Source organism: Theropithecus gelada, chromosome 9, assembly GCF_003255815.1.
Source record: "Theropithecus gelada isolate Dixy chromosome 9, Tgel_1.0, whole genome shotgun sequence".
NCBI classification, from domain to species: domain Eukaryota; kingdom Metazoa; phylum Chordata; class Mammalia; order Primates; family Cercopithecidae; genus Theropithecus; species Theropithecus gelada.
In genome coordinates this window covers 36,689-46,942 of record NC_037677.1, presented here as the reverse complement: position 1 = coordinate 46,942, position 10,254 = coordinate 36,689, and the positions used below count along the sequence as shown (strand labels likewise).

General features: G+C 50.7%; 1 pseudogene; it reads left to right on the top strand.

Annotated features, from left to right (window-relative positions):
- The first annotated feature begins 4,896 nt into the window (after positions 1–4,896).
- LOC112631723 overlaps positions 4,897–10,254 on the top strand; it is a 6,716-nt pseudogene continuing 1,358 nt past the window's right edge.

The window sequence follows — 10,254 nt, the reverse complement described above, 5'->3', positions numbered from 1 at the left end:
GTTATTTAAGAAAAACCCTATGCCACCCACTCCTAGAAGGGGTGTGCGTGTGTGTGTGTGCGTGTGCATGTGTGCGTCTGCGTGTGTGCGTGTGCATGTCCGTGTGTGTGCGTGAGTGCGTGTGTGTGCGCGTGTGCGTGGGTGTGCGTGTGCGTGGGTGCGTGCGTGTGTGCGTGTGCGCGTGTGCGTGTGCGTGTGCGTGCGTGTGTGTGCGTGTGCGTGTGTGCGTGTTTTCCCAAGGTTAGGATTTTGTTTCCAGTTGGTGATGAGTAACGAGAAATCAAGCTAGTTGTAGAATCATTTACTCTAAAGCTTTACAGTGTTCTTTGCTCCGGGGTTATCTTATCTTGGGAGGCAAGTCCAGAAACAGCAGCGATGAGCTCTGACTGGCCAGGAGGAGGAAGAACAGCCCCTCTGGCCACCTTCTAGAGAGCCTGTCTACCTCAGGGCTGTCCCTGGAAAGAGTGGGGATTCCCTCCAAGGTATGGATTGTTGAGTGGGCCTGCGAATCCGTGTCCCGCTCTGAATGAAGCCTCTTCATCTAGTTCTTCTTCTCTCATTCCCTGCTCGTTCTGGATTCCACTCAGGAGTTTCATCCTAGTGGAATAGAGGATCTGGCCTGAGGCAGGCACCGTGGGTGAAGGGGGAGGAGATGCAGACACACTATATCCTGGAGGGGAGGGCCTGAGCAACAGCTCCTGAAATACCCTCTTTGTTATTTTTAAATGTTCCGGGTGGCTGGAGTCACGCTGTAGTGCCCCTCAGTACCCCCCCCACCCCCATTGGAAGTTAATTAGTCTAAGAAGTTAGAGTCTGAGAACTGGATGGTTATATGGTTGTTGTTTATATGCAATGAATCATGAGGGGCCCACAGTAGCTGCAAAAGTATAGAGGTATAAAGTCTATTTACAGTGAATACTTGATGAACTGTAAACACTGTAACCGAATTGTGTATCCCAGCTGTATTTCTTACATGCGATGCACTTTATGAATCAATGGTCTTAGACGCTGTTTTAAAAGATGTAATATGTGATTCCTGTGTTCAAGAGATTTAAAATCTCATTCAGGAGTGAAATATTATAGGCAAAGATGCAGACAGGCCATAGGGAAGTATTTATTTAAATTAAAACTGACCTAAAATTCAAGAAGGGAAGTCTTCACTGTGAGCTGGATTTATTAAATCTCAGAAAAGAGCCTGGAGAAAGACTTTGAAAAGTTAATAAGATTTATCTCAAGTCTTTCTAAGAAGCCAGGAAAAGTGAGATTTATGGAATGAGGAAAAAACTAGCAAAAATGTAACATACTTGAAGTCTTCCTAGAAAGGCAGAAAACTTAAAACGAACTTACTTGATCCTTCTTATACCTTAGATTATGACAAAACAATGAAATAGGCTTAACAAGGCATGAATAAAATGAAGGCAAGAGATTCTGTGGTGGGCCTGGGAGGAGGTGATGAGGATAGGAAATGTCAGTAGTGTCCAAGCCAAGGTCTGTATGCTGAACTGCTGTTAGACACCCAACCCGGAAGGTTTTCTCCAAAATAAGTTTATTTTTAAATGATTGATTGATTGAGACAGAGTCTTGTGCTGTCACCCAGGGTGGAGGGCAGTGGCATGATCTCGGCTCACTGCAACCTCCGCCTCCTGGGTTCAAGTGATTCTCCTGCCTCAGCCTCCCGAGTAGCTGGGATTACAAGTGCACACCACCACGCCTGGCTAATTTTTGTATTTTTAGTAGAGACGGGGTTTCACCATGTTGGCCAGGCTGGTGTCAAGCTCCTAACCTCAAGTGATCCGCCCGCCTCGGCCTCTCAAATTGTTGGGATTACAGGCATGAGCCATCGCTCCCGGCCTCCAAAACAAGTTTAGTTCATACACGACAGACATGATTATTTCTAAGCCTGCTCCTTTCAGCATGGAAAGGACCTCATTCTAAGGGCAAACTGAACATGACCATATCAGAGAACTGCAGGACTTACCTCTGGTTACTTTTAAATGTTCTTGACTTTCAGAAGTGTGAGCATTTCTCTTAAAATTCCAATGTCTTTTAGAATTAAAGATGATCCGTATGCTTCAGAGAATAAAGGTCAAATCCACTTCAGGGTATAATGACCTGTCAGTCTTTCTATTTTAACAAGCACTGTTTTATTACACATTTAATGTATGATATTTTCACAGTGAAGCTTTCTTTTGCAAATTCATCTGCAAAAGACCATCAAGTATCTACATATATGCCCTTGTGTTTTGATAAAGAAAAACACTCTTGAATGTGGTTAATGAAACTCTGACTCATGCCTCTGAAGAAGTTATTTGAAACTGTATGAAGAAATGCATCTTTCTAGATGAAATCTACATGAACAAGCAGGTGCATCTGGTTGAGTAGGGGTGCTGTCCTAGCCCAATGATCCACATTTTCTCATCTTGATTCCTTTTACTGTTGCTTTGTTCCAGAATAGCAACTTTTACCTGCTAAAAAAAAGTCTGATGCTAGAGACCAGGTTTCTGTAGATGGCATAGAAATTTGAATTTGAGACAGCTTAGAAACAATTTAGAGACTTAAGGTAAAATGTGGGGCATTTTGGTGTGTGATGAATTATTTTTAAAATTAAAAAAATGTTTAAATAGTTTGGCTGCTAAGCTCTTCCTCTTGATTTGTGCAAGCAGGAAGCCTAAGCAAACATTTAGATCTTGCAGAGTCTCACTTTGCCCTTCTATAGGGTCATATAATTTGGGTATATAACAGACTCTGGATCCATTCGTTGTATAAATATCTTCTCCAATATTCTACATTTATTTCTGTCCTAAGAACCGACTAATAAGAATTAGCAAGATTGTTTGTCTCAAATCCAAAACTTTATTCACACTATAATAAAAAATTTAAGTGAAAACATTATGAAATATGGAAATTAAAGTCTCCATAGTGTATCAGTACATTGGTAAACTGTAATTTACTGGTATAACTTACAATTACAAAACATTTAGCATGGTACATTGCATTAGCAGTGCTAAGTTTGTGCATTACTCAAAAGGTATTCATATAAAATTTAGGATTTTTGTATAACATTATTCTTACGCACCTAGCAATACTACATATTAAGCTGTCACAATCTAAACATGCATGACAGATCATGAATATAAAGATGAAATACTATTTTAGATATTATTTATACACTGAGGTAATTTCTTCTATGCTGGGAAGATTAGATGGGGTTCAATGAAGTGAGTAATACATTTACCAATATGCAATGGAAGATGGATGTGTTTGCTTTGATTTTTTTAGTCTCCTTGCTCAAAAGAGCATTTCATTTTCTTTAGAATTATGAAATAATTTTGGATTAGATCCATGTGAGAAAGTCAGAGAAATGTAGTTAGCAGAATTTCCCAGAGTTCCTAAATCCAAAACTAATAACATAACAGTTTGGGCACATGTACCCTAGAACTCAAAGTACAATAATAAAAAAAAAAAATTAAAAAAAAAAAACAAAAAAAACAGTTTGGGTAAGGGCTTACTAATGATGACATCCAACTCTAATCATGAATTACAGGTCATCAGAGATCACTTAACAAACAAGCAGGCAGATTCCTAGAGTGTAGGTCTTTCCCAGTTATCCCAGTTGTCATCTTTTAGAGATGCCTGTAAAAGATGTCTCGTCCAATTCCCTCATTTCATGGAAGAAGAAACTAAAGGTTAGCCCAGACCTGTTGGCTTTTTTTTTGAGGCAGGGGTCCTGCTCATCACCCAGGCTTGAGTGCAGTGGCATCATCTCACCATCTTGGCTCATTGCAACCTCTGCCTCCTAGTGACATCCATGAGCAGGGAGCCTGCAGGTAGGGGTGTGTGCACCTGCCCTGACTGCCTGGCCCTGTGGTCGAGGATGGGGGAAGGCAGCTCTGCCTGCATCTCCACCCCATTTATAAAATATTGAGGTGCCTTCTGCTGGGGCATGCACTGAGGGGTGACTCACAGACACCGCCCTCAGGAAGTTCCCAGGCTTGTGTAGAAGCTGCTGGGAATGTGCCAAGAACAGAGGTGTCAGGAGCCAGGTATTGGGCAGGTCCCAGGTGTCTGAGCCTCGGTTTCCTCATCTGTAGGAGGGTGGTAACCCTGCCCTGCTCAGCTTACCAGGTACAGATGTAAGTTTTCAGTGCAAAGGAAAAGCAAAGACTTTCCCCTCAGATGGCCATACTGCCTTGTCGCAGTATCCACCTCTCCAGTGCTCCCCAGGGGGTGTCCTGGCCTCCTCCCTTGTAGCTCTCAGGTGTCACATGTGGGTCCTGCCCTACCATCCCGTCTCCCTGTCTAGAAACAAGGCCTGCTGAGCTTGGAGCCACCCCATTCCCTGCTTTCGAGCCATCTGCTCCTGGGTTAGCCTGTGGCTGGCCTGGCCTGATTCTCCACACATGTGGGTGTTTCTCCACTGCTGGGGCAGTGGTCGTCCATCCTGGGGCCTGGGTCAGCTCTCAGCTGTGGCTGTTGTGCCTGTGCTTCCCCCAGGTCCTGGTGGTCACCCCAACCCTGCTCTCACAAATTCCAAGAGCAGGCTGACTGTCCTCCCCATTCCCACCTTTCCAGTAACTGCTGCGAGAAGGGACAGACACTGCTGCAGAGAACTTGCCACGGGGTTTCATGCTGCGGCTGTTGGGGCCAGGCTGCACGCTCCATTCTAGGGAAGAGTGAGGATTCCTGATCATCAGTCTTAACAGGGGACTGTCCTGTGGGCACCTGGACAGGCTGCTGGGAGTGGGGTGGAGTGGGGTTAGAGTACTGCCTGCTGCCCGTTGAGGGTGTGTGGGTTCCTTAAGGGTGTGCGTGCTGTAGTCTGTGTGCATGTCTGTTTTTTTCTCCTCCTTAAAACTAATCAGTCTTGTGTAATCAGGTTGGCCCTGCTTCCTGCCTATGGGCTATGGGTGTACCACTGGAGCTGCAAATGGGGTGATAGGGCATCAGCAGCTTTCCCACCCCCAAGAGCTTCCTGACATGCAGCCCCTCATCTCCAGCCAACCTCTGGCTCCTCCAGGGTCCTGGGACTCAGGCCTCACACTCCGGTGTGGAGGGCTTTGCCCTTCTGGTGGTGCTCTCCTTTGGAGGTACCTTGGAACAGGCGTGCAGCAGAGTTCAGGAAGTGCCATCTGTTGCGTGGATACCCCACTGCCACTCTCGTCCACCTTCCTGGCGCAGAACTCTGGGATGGGTCTTTATTTAAGAAGACAAAAGGGAGAGAAAATGCATAGAGGCTGGGAGCAGTGGCTCACGCCTGTAATCCCAGCACTTTGGGAGGCCAAGGCGGGTGGATCACTTGAGGTTAGGAGTTCGAGACCAGCCTGGCCAACAGAGTGAAACCCTGTCTGCACTAAAAATACAAAAAAATTAACGCGTATGGCAGCGGGAGCCTGTAATACCAGCTACTCAGGAGGCTGAGGCAGGAGAATCGCTTAAACCCAGGAGTCGGAGGTTGCAGTGAGCCAACATCACACTACTGCTCTCCAGCCTGGGCGACAGAGGGAGACTCCGTCTTAAAAAAAAAAAAAAGCATGCATAGAAGTTTTTTGTGTGACCCTGGGCAAGTCATTTCCCCTCCTTCCCTCCTTGGGACTCAGCTCCTTGCCTGTGAACAGGGACAGCGCTTCTCCCTCGTGAAGCTGCTGTGAGAATTACAGTAGAAAATGCACCTGTGGTGGTTGTTGGTAGTGACTGGTTCCCCCAATCCCGACTCCCCTGCAGGATGGGGCCTGGGCCCAGGGATGGGGGATGGGCTGGCAGAGGATGCCCATCCCAGAGAGGAGCCTTCTTGGCAGACGTGGAGACCAAGCTGAGTCAGAGTGCAGGATCTAAGTTTGAGGGTGCATCTGACACCCTGCAGCCATGAGTCTTTGGCTGGGTCAAGTGGCCTTTCTGAGCTTCAGTTCCTTATCGGTAAAGCCTGGGCAGTGGTGCCCAGCATCTTTCACAGGACACCATGTGAGTGCAGATGGAGACCCACTGAGCAACCTGCTGGGGAGAAATTCATGGGGAGCACCAGGGATGGCTCGCACAGGCCCTCAGCCCAGCCCCTTGCAGGCTGGACCATGAGGCGACACCTGGCACCTGGCTCCTGGCCTGCACCTGTGTCTGCACCTGTGTCCGCTCGGGAGTCTCTGTCTCAGGGGTTGGACGAGGTGAGAGTTGGGCACTAGTGTCTGTATGAGGTGAGTGGATAACTAGGGCATGTTTGGGGGACTGGGTTGTCCGACGTTGAGCCCCTCGGGAAAGGTTTGGCCCAAAGTGTGCTGGGGCATGTCCTCTAGGGGTGAGCCTGGACCTCCGTCTCTATTCTCCCTACCTTTATCTCCCCACCTTCAGTCCCTGGACTGACCCTGGTCTCCCTTCCTTCACCCTCTTGATGCCTCTCTGGGTCTGACTTGCCTGTGAACCATGGGTCAGAGCCCACCACTTCCAGGCCTCCCAGTGCTTCCCTGCACAGATTCTGGGATGGTTCACTGCTGACTACCCTGCTAGGGTGTCAGATCCCCCTGCACCCTCCAACTCAGCTCTGCCCTGAAGCACTCATTGTGGGCTCCCAACCGTCACTGTCTCCAGGGCCAAGGGCTGGAAACTTCACCTGCCTCACCAACAACATTCCCAGGATCGATTGCCACTGGTCTGTCCCAGAGCTGGGCCAGGGCTCCAGCCCCGGGCTCCTCTTCACCAGGTGAGGGTGGAGGGCCATGCCCCCCTGGACAGGGATGAGGGTGAGGTCCCCAGGATGGCAGCAGCTACACCAGGACAGTGTAGCAGCCCCATGGTGCTGACACTTGCCGTTTCTAGCTTTAGGGCTCATAAGTGCATATCGTGGGTCAGCGAGTGCACTGTAGTGCTGCCACCCGAGGCAGTGCTCCCGCTATCCAACAATTTCATCATCACTTTCCACCACTGCGTGTCTGGGAGGGAGCAGGTCAGCCTGGTGGAGCTGCAGTGCCTGCCCTGGAGACACGGTGAGTATCAGCTATAGACCTGGGGCAGGGCCCTTTGCTAAGAACATCCTGGCTGCTTGGGGGCTGGGATCAGGGCCCTGCAACCTATGACCCCTGTGGCCCAGTGAGTGTTCTCAGTCCCTGCCAAGTGAGATCCAGGGTTGGGGGCTTGGACCCTGGGAGGGGAGGGTCCACGTGGTTACTGCAGGGGCAGGGTTTTGGCAGAAAATAAAGATGCAGGGCTGCTAGTTGGGGCAGGGGCTGGCATTTGAGTCATGTGAAGTGTTCTTCAGTCATAGCAGGAAGGACTCCAGTAAGATGCTGGGAAGAACTTCCAGCCGCAGACTGTGAAGGAAAGGGAAAGTAATATTTAGAAACCACGTGGTGTAGCTGCAGAGGCCAGAGGAAGTCATTGCTGTCCTGTCCCGCCTGGGGCTTTTCTGTTCCAGTCTCCCACTGAGGTGCCTGGTCTGAGAGGGTCTTGACTATGCCCCTTGGGAATCTTTCAGATCCCCAGTCTTGGGTGTGCTGACTGACACACCCAGACCCATGAGGCTTCAGCCTTAGGTAGCTTCACTCTGTTCCAGTGAAGCTGGACCCACTCTCTGATTTGCAGAGCAATGTCAGCTCTGGCCACTGCATCTTGACCTGAAGCATCAGTCCTGCCTTGGAGCTGATGACCACACTTCTCAGCTATGAGCTGGGCTTTAAGAGGCAGGAAGAGGCCTGGGAGGTAACACTTTGACTGGCTTCCCCTGGGGTCCTCTCTCCTGGGAGCAGCAGTCCAGGGCAGACTCCCCACTCTAAATAAGGAGATGTCAACTTGGAGTGATGAGGAGGGGAGGAACTGGAGCCAGGTGTGTGTGTGAACACACATGCTGACATGAACATGTGTGTGCTTCGTGTGTGTGTATGGGAGTAGGGTGAGTGTGCCTGTGTCTCTGTGTGTGTGTGCACGTAAGTGTGGTGAGTGTGCATGTATGTGTTTATGTGTGCACATGTGTGCACTGAGGCTGCTCATAGCCCCTGGGCCCTTCCTGGCCACAGGCCCTCTGATCCCACCCTGGGGGCAGCCAGGCAACACCTTTGTTGCTGTGTCTGTCTTTCTCCTGCTGACTGGCCTGACCTACCTCCTGTTCAAGCCATCACCCAGGTAGGTAGCTGATGTGAGTGTGTGTGTACATGTGTGAGTGGGTAAGAGTGTACATGCTAGTGTATGTGTGCAGATGTGTCACTGTGTGCATGTGTGAGTGTGTGGTTGGTGGGGAGTCAAGGGCCACCCTTGTCTGGTTCCTCCCCTCCTCTCTCCACTGTCTGGTCCTGGATGGAGTGGGCTTTTCAAGTCTCCACTCTGGGCCAGAAGAGGGTTCTCAAGTTGCCAGGGAGAGAAGGGAAGGGGGATCTGTGGCAGAGGCCAAAGACAAGGGCAGCTGGGTCCCGACCAGACCCAGAGTCACTGAGATCAAGAGCCGGAGGTCCTAGTTTTCTGCCTCTGGAGGAGCTTGGTTTGTTCCTTTGTTCACAAGTTCTATGAAAGTACAGTTGAGGCATCTGGCGTGCACAGGACCCTGTTCTCACCCTGGCAGATGCCTTAGAGAACAAGATGGACAAAGACCCTTCTTCAATAAACTGTCATGCCTCGTGTACCACATATCAGGTTACAAGAGGGGGTGCAGGGGCCATGTCAGGCAGCGGATGTGAGGAAGAGGATGTGGGGAGAGGGGTGCTCAGTGCGGCTAAGCGGGAGGGTGCTTGACTTCTCCTTGGAGCAAAGGAAAGTGTGAAACTGTGTGATACGACCTAGTTTATGTTTTGAGGAATGGATTGCTGGGACAAGGGGACATGGGGGACCTGCTGTGGACAAATGGGGGCCAATAGGGTGCCCACAGGGAGATGATTTGGCATGAGCCAGTGAAAGAAGTGGAGATAGAGCAAAGTGGAGGGAATTGCAGGGTCTTAGCGGGAGAAATAGAGGGGACATGTGACTGGATGAGATATGAGTGTGGTGACCCCTGAGGTGGGGAAATGGGGGACACCCTTGCGGGGAGGTTGGGGAGGTCTATTTGCACGTGTAGGGTTGGAGCCCCAGGTGACATCCTTGTGGGAGGGTCAGTGGATCTTTGGCAGCAAGTCTGGTGCTCAAGGAGACACTGGGTAGGTTGGGAGCCACAGACCTGCTGACGTCAAAGATGGGGTTCCTGCAGGTGCTGGCTCCCTCTGTGGGCGGAGGACCCGGCTGGTAACTCCCCATTCTGAATCCACCAGTGGCGCTCATGCTGTAAAGGATGCCTGCCTCAGTATAAATCAGTTCTGTGAGGCCGTTAGGCAAGGAGGCCCAGTTGGGTCCTACCCTGAGAGTGGGTTGGAATGTGATGAGACGGGAGAGAGGCAGTGGCAGGGACAAGGTGGGCGGGCCTCCTGCTGATGGAAGGAAGCTCAGCCTCTGCAGTGACCTCAGGCCACCTCAGGCCACCTGGGTCCCCACAGGCCTCTGATTGGCCTCTGCTGGCCTCAGGTGAAGAGAACCTTCTACCAGAACGTGTCCTCTCCAGTGGTGTTCTTCTAGCCCCTCTACAGTGTGCACAATGGGAACTTCCAGGTGTGTGTAGAGACCACGGCAGGGCGTGGGGGGCAGGGGTTGCCCAGAGCTCTGGCCTGCCCGAGATGTTGGCTTTCATGAGGGTTGGCAGCCAGTATGCGAGCCTTGTCAGTGCTTGGAGCCTTTTTTGTATATTCAGTGTATTTCAATCTATACGCTGTGTCTCAAATGGGGAAAAACTAGCTTTATTCTCCATTACTGATTTCTTTTTGTTCTCATGTCTCCAGTTCCACTGTTGATGGAAAAATGTAAATTTCTCATGACTTATCTCTATCCCCTCTGGTTTGCGGCTGTCTGCACCCACCATGTGCCTCACCTCCTCCTTCTGCGAACGTGTCTGTCCTGTGGCCGTGGGGAAGGGTCTGTGGTGTGTGCACTGCCCTTGGGGCTCTCACTGCCCTCGGGGCTCTCACTGCCTCTGGGCTCCTGCTCTGCCTTGTCCCCTGGTCCCCGCAGATTTCATGCTGGCACCACAGCTGAGGAGTGGGCTCTGCACTTCCCCCTCTGTGGCCTTGTTGGGCTCCCACAGCCCAGGAACCAGTGAGCAACTTGGGGGTTGCATCAGGCCCTCCTCTCCCTGCTGGGCTGGCGGTTCATGCCCCCTGGGTGGGAGGAACGGGAGAGGGAGGAGGGGGATGGGAGGAGGGGGGTGGGAGGAGGATGGGGGTGGGAGGAGGAAGTGGGAGGAGGGGGGTGGGAGGAGGG